Source organism: Onychomys torridus, chromosome 10 (genome assembly GCF_903995425.1).
Source record: "Onychomys torridus chromosome 10, mOncTor1.1, whole genome shotgun sequence".
Lineage (NCBI taxonomy): Eukaryota > Metazoa > Chordata > Mammalia > Rodentia > Cricetidae > Onychomys > Onychomys torridus.
This window is the reverse complement of record NC_050452.1, coordinates 32,128,440-32,140,822: the sequence shown is the minus strand read 5'-3', so window position 1 is coordinate 32,140,822 and position 12,383 is coordinate 32,128,440. Positions and strand designations below refer to the sequence as shown.

The following is a 12,383-nucleotide window of genomic DNA, read 5'->3' as shown; positions in this document are numbered from 1 at the left end:
AGGCAGAAGCAGCGAGAGAGACCCTGTATCTCAAGACAGAGTGGAAGGCGGTGATGTACTCCATACATGTGCTGTGGCACAAACACAGCAGTGTGTGCGCACGCGCATGTACACATACACACACACACACACACACACACACACACACACACACACTGGGGAATAGGGACTCAGCATCAGGAGACTAGCCGCCCCTAGAATCACTGTCACTTGAGTTAAAGGGTTAAAGGAGGAGCCATCACGATACCTATCGGGTCACTGTGGACAAAGCACTGGGAAGGGCTGTCTGGGAGGAGCTGTGTCTGCTGTGTAGAGAGGCCCAAGTCTTGTCCATAGGCAGAATGCGGTCCCCATGTCTCTTGTTGGTACCTCTGTCCGCCGAAGAGTGAGCGCAAAGGGACTGTACCAGTTCCGACATTAGGTGTCCGTGTCGTGTCCACACCCCACACCCCCACCCCAACACCCCACACCCCCACACCCCCAGTCCAGAGCATCGTGTTGGATGTAACGGTCATCCAGAGAGGCCAGTGAAAAGGCCCACGGTGTACATTAGAGGGCTGAACATCTAGGGACAAAAGTCTCACCTGTCCCCAAGAAGCTGGGCCATACACTTGGGCTTCAGCCTGTCAGTGAGAAGGCTTGAGGGACAGTGGGAGGGATGACATGGAGTCATTCCTCCCTAGTGGAGGTGGTACTCTGGAAGGACTTGGGGACACATCGGGGGAAGGGTGAGCAGCAGAGGGCAGGGCAGCTTGAGAGCACTCAAAACAGAGCAGGAGCCGTGCAAGGAGCAGAGGCGAAGCCCGTGTGCCTTTCTGGAACTGCTGGTGTCTGGAAGACCTTTTCCCATGCTGTGATGGGCACCCTGGGCAAGAGCTGTCGACACAGAACCCACGTGTCCACTTTTGTGTTCCTGTGGACTTGTCTCGGGTGAGGGGCTCCAGATGGAAAGCCCCTCTGAACAGAAGCCTTTCTAATCCACCTGTCTAAGATGTACCATGGCTGTTTCCCAGCCACAATGGGCAGGCCGTTTCTAGCCCCTCTGAAGGATGAACTAGCTCTGAGCCTCATCTGCATTTTAATTTTCTTCCTTGGACAATGCTTTATGATTTAAACACCAGCCCAAGCCTGAGCCTCAGCCAACCGCTCTGTTGGAAGGCTTGATCTTAACCTGAACCCTTGAGCCCAGGCTTCTGAGGGGTTGCAATGTGAACAGGAGCTGGGTGGGTGTTTCAGAGGAGTCCAGATCTGGGGCTCTATATTCAGAAGCTGAGACTCAAATGTAGTGGTATTTGCTCCACCCGTGACCTTGAGGGGTGCTGCATCTGACCGGCTAATCCCTGGGCTTCTCTGGAGAACCTAGCGTGGCCAATGGGTGTGCCCAAGGGGACAGAGGACAAATGTACAAAATTACTGTCAGCCTCGCATGGTCCCTTGAACTTTATGACTGGCTCTACCTTGGGTTTATGGCTGTTTCCTCTTGTTCTACATTGGTTCTTCATTGAGTAGTACTGGAGAGGGGGAAATGCTCCATTGCTCTTTTCCAGCACATCACTGTGCTGTTCGAGTGCAGTATGGCAGCCATCATCACCTTCCTTGTGAGTGACCCAATGGGTGTCCTTTACATCCATTCCTGCTGAGTACTGATGCTTTCTGATTGGTACACAATGCTTTACAACCCGAGTCCAGATTACACCACCACAGTGCAATGCACTCTTGAAGCAGTCTATCCGCCATACACCATCATGTTTGTTTATTACTCATTCTGCTTGGTGCTAATGATGCTTCTCTGGCCTCTTCTGGTGCAGAAGATCGCCCGTGTAGATTAGGCAAGTCTGAGCGGTTCAAAAGCATTTATGCTGCACTCAGCAGGTCAGGGGATACCCTAGGGATCCGATTTAAGAAGGTTTGAAAGTAGTCATAATGCAGTCAGGCTGGAGAAGACGTGACCTTTGAGGGTAGAGGCTGTGAGCCCGTGACAAGCCAGGCTGCATTTCTCGGTGCTGTGTTCTTGCCACACATCCATGTGGTGCTCCTAAACAGTATTAACTTCTTGTTCTACAAACAAAGCAAGGAGAGAAGCTGTTATTCTTCTGATTAACAGGGAAGCCGTCCAACTGGCTGCACTTGAATTATACCCTAGAATATTAAATTCAGACCTCTTTCGTTCTCATTTATTTTATTGGATTGTATTGGGGTATTTTAAAAGCGGAAGATGGTGGGAGGGAGGGAAGGGTTCTGGGACGGGGGCCATTTTTACCACTTGCCGAAGGCCAATACTGCATCCAGAAGACTCAGAAGGCGTCCTTGACTGAGTGAAAGTTATTTTTCTCCCAGATTATTTGGATTAATACTTTATAGCCAGCCCAGGGCTTTTCAGGTTCTCTGCTTGGAAGCAGATTCCTGGCCATATAGTCTCACTCAATTGTCCCTTTCCCACCTCCCACCAAGGCCCTGTGATAGTCTCTTGGAGGGCCAGCTGAGGCCACAGACGCTGATGCCCTCCATTGTAAAAATGACAAGACTCTCAATACATCACTTGCAGTTATGTGTAGCACTTGTTTTGATTTGTTGTGAAGAGTTTTCAGCCTCTTTTAACTGATCACAGTGAGGACATCTCAGTGTCTAAGACCAGGCGCTAACCAGGTAGCCAGCATATGCAAGACACTGGATCTGCCTAGGGAGGGGCTTCATGTCCTACAGAACATGATGGATGCGCATGACACTGGAGCTGTGTGTCTCTAGCAAAGTCATTATACCATCCTTTGGGGAACACCCCAGATCCAAACTGCAGTAATCATGACCACATGACTGGAGTGTTCCCTTAGCAGCAGCCTAGGGACCCTAAGCCTTTCCCAGGAGGAGTTCTGTTTCTTCATGGATCACATCTTTCCATCAAGAGGGTGGTAGTACATATGCACATGTGTTCATACATAGAAAGGCTGGAGATCTGTCTTGCTCAGTGGCTAGATACCTTGTTTTTTGAGACAGAGTGTCTCATTAAACCTAAAGCTCCCTCGTTGAGCTAGGCTGGCTGTCCAGTGAACCCCAGGGATCTGCTTGTGGGCCCCTCTTCAGTGCTGGGACTACCGGTACACACTACCACAAGCACCTTTTCTCCGTGGAGTTCTGGAGACAGAACCCGGGTCCTCCTGCTGGGTAGCAAGCGCTTTACCACCTGAGCTATCCCTCCAGCCCTTCTCCTTCTGACCTTCTTTGTCCTGCACATCCCCTTATAACTTTCCGAGGAAAAGTATATGAGAGATACAGAATTCTCAACTTTGTATATCTGGAGATGTTCTGTGACCACACTCCATGGGAAGTTCTGCTGGGGTGGAGTTTATATTAAAATCTGTGTCTTTCCACGCCACAAAGTCGCAGCCTACTACAGTCTGGGCGAGCGCTAGAGATGCCTGATATTATTAGCTACATGAAGTGAGACTCCTTTGTCTAGTGTCTGGACATGCAGTGGGGGACTTCAGTCTGAAAACTCCCTCCTTTGCCCTGGAAAAAAAAAGATGTTTTTAGATCTTTGAAGATTTTTTTTCTTTCCTATTTGATTTATTCCTCTAGTAACTTTTAGTCAAAAGTAAACTTCCTGTATAGAGTTTTCATTTTCTTGTTTTTCTGCCCCATTACCTTCCATCTTTTTCTTTAACCATTTTTTAGATTTACTTTAATTTTATTTATGTGTATTGTGTATCTCTGTATGTATGCAAAGTGGGTGCAGATGCCTTTGGAGGCTAGAAGTAGGTGATGGATACCCTGTAGCTAGAGTTAGAGCTGGTTATGAGCCACTCCAATGTAAGTTCTGGGTACTACATTCCTCTTGCAAGAGTAGAAAATGCCTTAACTGCTGGGCCATCATTCAAGCCCCCTTCCATCTTTTCCCTTGTCACCCCACCTTTTCTGAGACATTTTTTGATATTTATCTTACAAATATTTAATTGGATTAGTTCTTCCATCCTTTTTAAAAAATCCATGACAGAGTATGTATGTGTTCACTGGCTGTTCCTTTTATATAGGAACCTGTTCTTTTATCATCTTATATCATACAATAGCATCCCTTTTTTATCTCATAGTCTGTTTCCTCAGATTCCTTTTCCCCCTTGATTGCATCTCTGATTTTAGCTTGGAGGGTTCCTTAGATGCCTGGTGGTTTCCTCTTTCTACCTATATGCTAATAATGATTCTCAACTGATCTGTCCTGAGTGTCCTTTCTCATAGCCCATTTGATATAAATTTGTGACACACATTTCCACTAAGCACCCAGCTCAGTGTGCTGGTGAGAGTTGTGGGGACCAGCCCCCACTTTTATGACCAGGGTGCTCTTGAGCAGGAAGAAGTGGGAAATATTTAGATAGCAAGAGATACCTAGACAATGAGAGGAAAGACAGAAACACAGGACAGCTTCGGGAGGGCCTGGGTCAAAACCTACCAGCCCAGAACTTTATTCAAAAGGGCTTTTTATAACAATGCCAAGGAGCAAGGCAAAAAGACCTCCCCTGCTAGATACAGTCAAGTATGGACCAAACATCTTGTACCCAGGCCTGTGGCCCAATCATCCTCTTATGTAGTCCTGCTGGGTAAAGTCACTAGGAAACCTCGGTGGGCTCCAACAGAGAGTCTTCATGACTCTGTATTTCCCACTTCATCAGATCTGAGCGCTGCCATTTTTAACATCTTCAGACCCCAATCCCACTCAGGGTATGCACCACATCTCTTGCCTTCAAACACAGAAGTTTTTGTTGCTCAAAGTGGGAGGTCAGGTAGTGCTACTTCTCATATTGCAAGTGTCACAGCAACCAGGGATAATAAAGACATGACGCACTTTATAAAGACACGGGTGAGCTTTACTCAAATCCACCTCCAACAGCTCGGCAGTCCTCACCCACATCTTGATGCCCAGAATCCAGGTAAAGAGATGCTGGCTCACAGCATAAGCTGCCAAACAAAGACCACATGGTTGGTAAATAGCAAAGCAGGGACTCGGAGCAGTTCCCAGAGCCCTGCCTTTCATGATGCCTCCTGACTGGCCTAGGAGAAAACCCAGTGGGCAATGGGGCTTCTTCAAGACCACCTGCTGGCACATGGCCTTGCCAATTCAGTGGAGTGAGAGCTCCTAAGTCTTTCTGCCAGGGTCCAGGTCCCCCTCTTCATGCCGACTCATCTGTTACACCCTCCATCCTCCTTTACGGGCATGTGAAAAGCCTGAGCTGCTTGGTGCCAGCCTTCAAGGACAACCAAGCTTGGCCTCCTGCCTTTTTTCCACTCAGTCCTTAATAAACCAGGAATATCTCTCCAAGCACTGCAGACCTCTGGCTTGGACCAAGGAGCTGGGATTGTTTAAAAGAACTTTCATTTCCTTTGAACCAGGATTCCAGGCCACCAAAAACTTCTTAATGAATGGCCACATTGCCCCCTTTTTTGGAAGTGTTTATGGACTTGCCAATACAGACAGGTCCCCCTGGTGCTGCAGACTTATCCTCATAGGCAGTCCGGGTTTTTTGGAAGCTGCCCAGTGGCAGCGGCTTGGGGTACTGATGCTTCTTCAGGGAGACTTCCCGACTGCCGGGTTCCCAGTCTACCTCTACCCTGCTTTTCCCTGACGGCTAGCTTTTATTTTATGGGTTTGGGGAAACTGAAACTTTTAAAGACTCAGTCCTACCACTTTGTTGAAGATAAAATCAAGTTCAAAGCCTGCCATATTTTTCAAGTTAGTGGAGAAACTACTTGTGCAAAACCTAAAAAATCCAGTCTAGACCCGATGCTGGTTGACTAGATGAGGTTAGGCAAGAGACAACTCCCCTATTTCTCTCTCTGTCTTTATCTCTCTCTGTCCCTCTCTGTCTCTGTCTGTCTGTCTGTCTGTCTGTCTGTCTCTCTGTCTCTCTCTCTCTGTGTGTGCGCGTGCTGATATACATGTGAGAGTGCACATGTATGGAGAGGTCAAAGGACAACTTCAGGCTTCAAGTCTCATTGTCCACCTAATTTTTAAAGACAAGGTCTCTCATTGGTCTGGAGTCCTCCAAGGCTAGGTTGGCTGTCTAGTCAGCCCCAGTGATCCTCCTGTTTCCCCCCCCCCCCACCCCTTCCAGCGCTGGGATTATAAGCATGTGCAGCCGTGAGGGGCTTTTTTATGTGACTGCTGGGGATTGAACTTGAGACCTTGTGCTTTGTGCAGAAGCACTTTATAGATTGAGCCATCTCTGCAGCCCCAGCTTCTTGATGATTCCCAACCAGCATCAGTGTCCTGTCATTAACCTCATATGTTTCTGACTCTTGATTCCCACAGAGCCAGAGCACTGACATGGTGACCAGCTTCCCTCCATGTCCCCCAATGTCTCTAAGATGAACTATGGTGAGCACCCAGGGAGGGGGGCTGTCCCATATCCCCTTCTTCACAAGGAGATGGGAGAAATGGTTTGCAAGAGAAACCAGTAGACGGTCCCCTCCTCATCACAAGGCTTGCATTTCTGCTGAGCTGCAGTTTTTTTTTTCCTGTGAAAATAATTAGGTGAGAAAATGTAAGCCAGCACAGTCACACTGGACCCTCCTAAGATGGGGTCTTAGTCAGATGGACGTTTGACCAGTAACATACTAGATTCCAAATTAAACGGGTCTGAAGGGAATTCTGCTTTGGAGCAGACTCCATGGGAAACAGGATGAAAAAGAAAATGATATTTTTGAGCCACTATATGAATTTTCTGAGAAATAGAAGCATGTAATTTGTAATCACTTTGGTTTGTCCAGAGGGAACAAAGCATGGTAGCCAATGGTATGGATTGAAAGCACAGATTTCATGGTTCAAGCCCCAGGTTTGCCAACTAGCCCTCATTTGTTTGCTCACCTTTGTGCCTTAGGTTCCTGGTCTGTAAAATGGGGCTAATGTAAATTAAGTATGTAATTACATGTAATGTACTAAATGTAACATAAATTATTTTCCCCATTATGATGTTGGAAGAATCACATGTGTGTGTGTTTGTACATGTATATTTGTGCAAGCACACATGTAAACATGTATAAGCATTTATGCACGTGTATGTGTATATGTGCATGAGTGTGTATGTGTTTGATGGTGAGTGGCAATGTGTGGCACACAGAAAGCATCCCTTCTCCATCAGCAATCATTATTAGAAAATCCTCCTCTTTCAATGGACCCGATCCCTGAGGAATTACATATTCATGTTGCTGCTCTGGGCACACAGGTCTGCTCCCACATTTTGTTGATGGGGCCATTTAGAGCTTTGAATTACTGGAGGGTTTTTCCATGGTCACACGGTGGGGAGGCAAAGACTGCTGAGTTTGGCTGGAGTGACCCACAAAGTCCACAGTTCCTGCTCTTTCGTGGAGCACCCAAGCTGTTATTTCCCAGAATGCTCGGGGAGAGGCATTTTTGGCTCATTTAATTTTCTGGTTAGCCAACAAAATTTATCCTCAGCATAGTTGGAAGACTGAACTAAGGGAATAGGCACAGAAGCTCGGAAAGCAACAGAACCAGAAAGTCTGCAGATTGCAACAATTAAACCCTGAAATGTTAGAAACAATTTTAACCAGACTTAGAAAGTCCAACAACAGTGCAAAGGAACAGGATGTGTGGGATGTGGCACAAGGTGTGTCCTATGGAGATTCTCAGCCCCCTGTGCATATACCAGAGAAGTGGGCTGGCAAGTTAGCATCATTCACAGACATAGTACAGGGGCAGGGGGGATCTCCCTGCAGGGCTGAAGCCTGGCACTCTCATTGCCTCAGTGGCTGGGAGGGTCTTCCTGAGCCTTTTAAGGTGCTCTTAGAGCAGACCTGTCCACTTTCAGACAATCCTAGGGTGCTGTGAGAGGTAGGAAGGGAGGTTGAATCCTCTTGGAGTTTGCCCTGATTCACCAGTCCCTGCCAGACCAAGCTCAGGCAACCACAGGGGAGGCCAGTCTCCCATGCCCCTCCCTCTGTGCCCTTAACTCTGTCTCACCATCTGCATCCAGGGGCTCCCAAACCAAGTGCATTTCCTAACCATGGACAGGGGTGGGATGGGGTGGGGCAGCTTCTTAGGTAACTCCTGCCACAGCAGTCAGGCTGGCCACAGGCCCCAAAGCAGTAGGGCTAATCAGTATGGACTGAGAGCTCTGAGCCAAAACAACCGTTTTGTTTAAGTGGATGACATGTATTTTGTCGCAGCGATGGAAGCTGATTCATGCATGATGGGAGAGGAGAGACGTACATTCTGAGAGGATCTCAGGCAGTTAAACTGCAGCCCAGGAACTTCCTTCCCAATCCCAGGTCCCACCCACTACCTGTGGCTCCGTGAGCGGGCACACAACAGGGTGTGTTAGAAATCCCAGACTACCAAGTTCTAACAGTATCTAGGATTTCAGAATGGAGACAGGAGAACACTCAACCGAGGGGCTGAGCACCTTCAACCTGTGACCTCTGGTCACAGTCATCTGACAGTCCAGGAAGAGGAACCACAGGAACAGTGTGGGGCTTCTTCTGCTGTCCACTGGATCTGTCTGGCATTGCAGGACTGACCTCTGCCTGGTTGCTGGCACACACATCATTTTACTTACTAATTCTTGTGGTGGGGAGGTGGGCCGGAATGCAATTCATTTGTGTGAGGGCAGGCACTTGAGTCTGTGGAGACGGGAGGACAAGGTTGGGTGCTGGCCTCCCCCTTCTACCTTGTTTGAAGCAGGGTCTTTGTTGAGTTCTCCTCTCTCTGTCTTGTCTACTCCATCTTGCCACAAAAGCTCTTTCCCTGTCCTTTGGATGGACTTCCATGCAGTGGCCCTCAGAAGACCCAACCATTGATGAACATCTCCCACACGGGCCATGGTTGGTACAAAGCTTGAAGTCAACCTTTGGCAAGTCCTCCTGGCTTACTTTGAAAATGTAGAGCTACTTAGCGTCTCTAACATCAGTTTCCCCATCTGCAAAATGGGGTACTCATGGTCTTCATATCTTGAGATAGTTTGATCTATGGGTGATACAACCTATGGATGTCTCTAGCGACCCAGGGCTCTTCTAAACGTGTGCAAACCTGTGCCGGGTATCTAAGGATGGCAGTAGGTCTAGAAATGAATATGCTCAGTGTTCGGGTGGTTTCAAGAGAGGGAAAGGGCAGAGTGTAACACAAGTTCTGAAAGTGTTGCCTGTTGCCTGTGCCCTGGCAGAGATGCTGCTGTGAACTTGCCTGTGAACTTGTAGGAGGCTGTCGGAATGACAGCCCAGTACGTTCCAGGCCTCTGCCCTGCAGGCACTTCTGCTATGTCTCAGAGGACATGTTTTGAAGAAAAGCTGAATAATGAATTTGGAAATACTGGGCTCTGGAGCATGGAATGAAATCCATTAAGCTTTTTGTGTCCTTTCCCCTCCTCCATAAGAGCATAAGGGGAGAGGGAGGAGAGACCACCCCCTTTGGCAGCTCCCAGCAGGGGATGAGAAGACAGAATCAAATTTGCTTTGGGACAGGAAGTATTCTAAGACGCGGGCTTTCCCGGTGTTGGAATGGAGTTGGCCTATGGGTTTTCACAAGCATCAGGCCAGGCTGCTTTGCCAAGCCTGTGAGGAGAGCAGGTCAGAGTCACATAGCTGGGTCTCTAAAGCATTTCCAGGGGCTTGAATGTTCGGAAGTGACGTAAAGCTCCGCTTGTAGACAAGACTTGAAAATGCATGCCCAGGTTCTCTGTTCAAGGAAGCTCTTCAGTTAGAAAAGCTGAACAGAAAGTGTGCGGAAGTCCCACGGCCTCCACGCTTTCTCTTAGTACAGTCAGTGTGCCACTGCTCACACTTGTTCCAGGGGGAGAGCCGCACTGGACATTATAACTGCTCTGTACCATACAATATTTCTTTCTTTAACAGTCTGCAGGTTTGGGACCTGCGTCCTCCTTATGGTCTCCCTGGAAGGGTCCACTCCTGAGCGTCCAAGCTGCATCTCTGTCACCCTCCTTCCCCATCCCTCCTCCACCCTCCTTTCTCACCCCTCCTCCTTCCTCCACCCTCCTTTCTCACCCCTCCTTCCCCTCCTCAACTCCCTCCTGTCTCTCCCCCTGCCCTCTCTCCTCCATCCTCTCCTTTCTCTTCCCTCTCCCTTCCCCTCTTCATCTCCCTCCTGTATCCCCCTCCTCTACCCACTCCTTCCCTATCCTTGATCTCTGGCAATCTTTTCCTGTTTCCACCATTTTGCTTTAAGTGTTGCCCTGAGTAGCTTAACTGCATCTTGGTGTTGAAGCCAGTAAGATGTTCATTAAGTCCATAAAGAAATCATTGGAAGCCAACTGATGATATAAGCTTGTCACTCCTGATCAAAATGAATTGAGGCAAATTAAGATAAAGGGGGAGGGGAGGCAGGTGGTGGTGGCAGCAGAACACGCCTTTAATCCCAGCACTCAGAAGGCAGAGGCAGATTAATCTGTGAGTTCAAGGTCAGCCTAGTCTACAGAGCAAGTTCCAGGACAGCCAGGGAATCACAGAGAAACCCTGTCTAAAACAAACAAACAAACAAACAAACAAACAAACAAAAAGAATTCGGGTGGCATGGATAGCTAACAAGTTTCTCAGATAGCGTGCAAGCATTCACTTCAAAATAAAAATACATGTTTAAGAATGCATTTCACTCGTGTTTCATGTCCTAGGTTTAGGGATGCCTCTCCTCTCCTTACACAAGGACTGTCCACTAAGCTCAGGGAAGCCCTTCTGAGGGGTGTGTGTGTGTGTGTGTGTGTGTGTGTGTGTGTGTGTGTGTGCATTTTCTAGGGTTGGATTGGAAAGGTCAGGGCCGTGCTCTCCTGCACACAGCTGTCCAGATCCCACTCTGACTACCACTTCTGTGTGTGTGTGTGTGTGTGTGTGCACACACACACGTGTGTGGACATGTGTACACGTGTATACCTGTGTGTGGGAGTAAGAGGCCAACTTCAGGGGCTGTTCCTCAGATACTGTCCAGCCATTTTCTGAGACAAGGTCTTTCAATGGCTAGTAGGCTAGACTGGCCATCAAGTCCCAGGGACTGCAAATGAGCTGTCACCAGGCCCAGCTTGTTTTACATGGATTTGGGAGATTGAACTCGGGTCCTCATGCATTGAAGACAAGAACTTTATCATCAACAGTGGTCTCTCCAAGCCCAGCACTTCTTTCCTTTCCTACGGTCCCCTTTCCCTTGGAGTCTATCAGATAAGTGATGCGGGACCCTGAGAGGGACCCACAGTAATCAGGAAAGTGGATCTGAGAAGCTTGGTCAGTGTTAACTCATCCTGTCCTCCTCAGAAACAAGGGCCTGAGCTCTGGAGAAGGGGTCTTTGTGGTTTCACAAGGCATGCCCGGTACAGAGCAGAGGCTGGAGACTGACCCCACTTACTTGTATTCTCTCTTTCTCTGGCTCATCATATGAGCCTCCTCTGGGACCTAGAGGCCTAGGCTGGTGCCAGCCATGCTCCTGCAGCAGCCTGCAGTGGGTATGGGAAGGCAGTTTGGCATGGTGACCTTGTAGTGGCCAAGCCTGGGGGAGGGGCTGGCCAGCCTGGATTCCCGGTATGTCTCTGGGTGAAGCGCTTCACCTCACAGCTTTAGACTCCTTTTTAAAGCCTGTTTCATATTTTTTATGGTAGACTTTGGCCCAGCATTATCGGCCCTACCTTACCAATGTGGAAAACGCAGATAAGGATATGCCAAGATAGTAAATGAATTGTCCAAGATTTTGGAGCCAATGGCATTTGAGCCAGGAGCTGCATCTGGGCCTTGTAAACACTCCAACTAGGAAGGTGTTACCAAGGCTGGGCTACATCTGAGCCTCTAGCTCCCAGAACAGCCTTTTGCCCCTGGCTGAACCCCCGAGGGGCATCCATGAGGCTAGCAGCTGATTGACTAGCAGGCTTGGAGGCCCCTAGAGCTGTCTTAGCAGACCTGAAGAATGTGGTTCTTCCTAGGACTCAGCAGTGAACAGCATCCCATGCTGTCTGCGTACTTCATGGTACACTGCTTCCAAAGATTCGGGCAGCAGTCCAAAGTTTTTGTTTTCCCATAACAACCAAAATGGAATAAACTCCGAGTTCCCCATAAACTTTATTCGAATATTAGAAAGGCAGACAGAGAAAATTATTATTTTTTCCCATCTGGAAGGAGCACAGCAATTAAGATTTCTGGGCCTCCATCCATATTTCATAAAGGGATGATGGGGGACAATATGATAAATAATAGATACTATCAAGCTTTCATTCTGGCATCGTGGTCTCCTTCAGCTGGGAGTTAATAGCTTGGCATGGCAGAACACACTCCCTAAAAGCTGTTATGTTCCCAATCAATCCAAAAATGGTTTTAAAATTTGGATGGCCGTCTGGCTACAAGACAATTCAAACTAGCTAAAGAAAAGGGCGCAAGTTCAATTTTACTTTTCT

At 48.2% G+C, this 12,383-nt stretch overlaps 1 pseudogene; it reads left to right on the top strand.

Annotated features, from left to right (window-relative positions):
- The first annotated feature begins 352 nt into the window (after positions 1–352).
- Positions 353–1,912, top strand: LOC118591861 (annotated as a pseudogene).
- Positions 1,913–12,383: the final 10,471 nt, after the last annotated feature.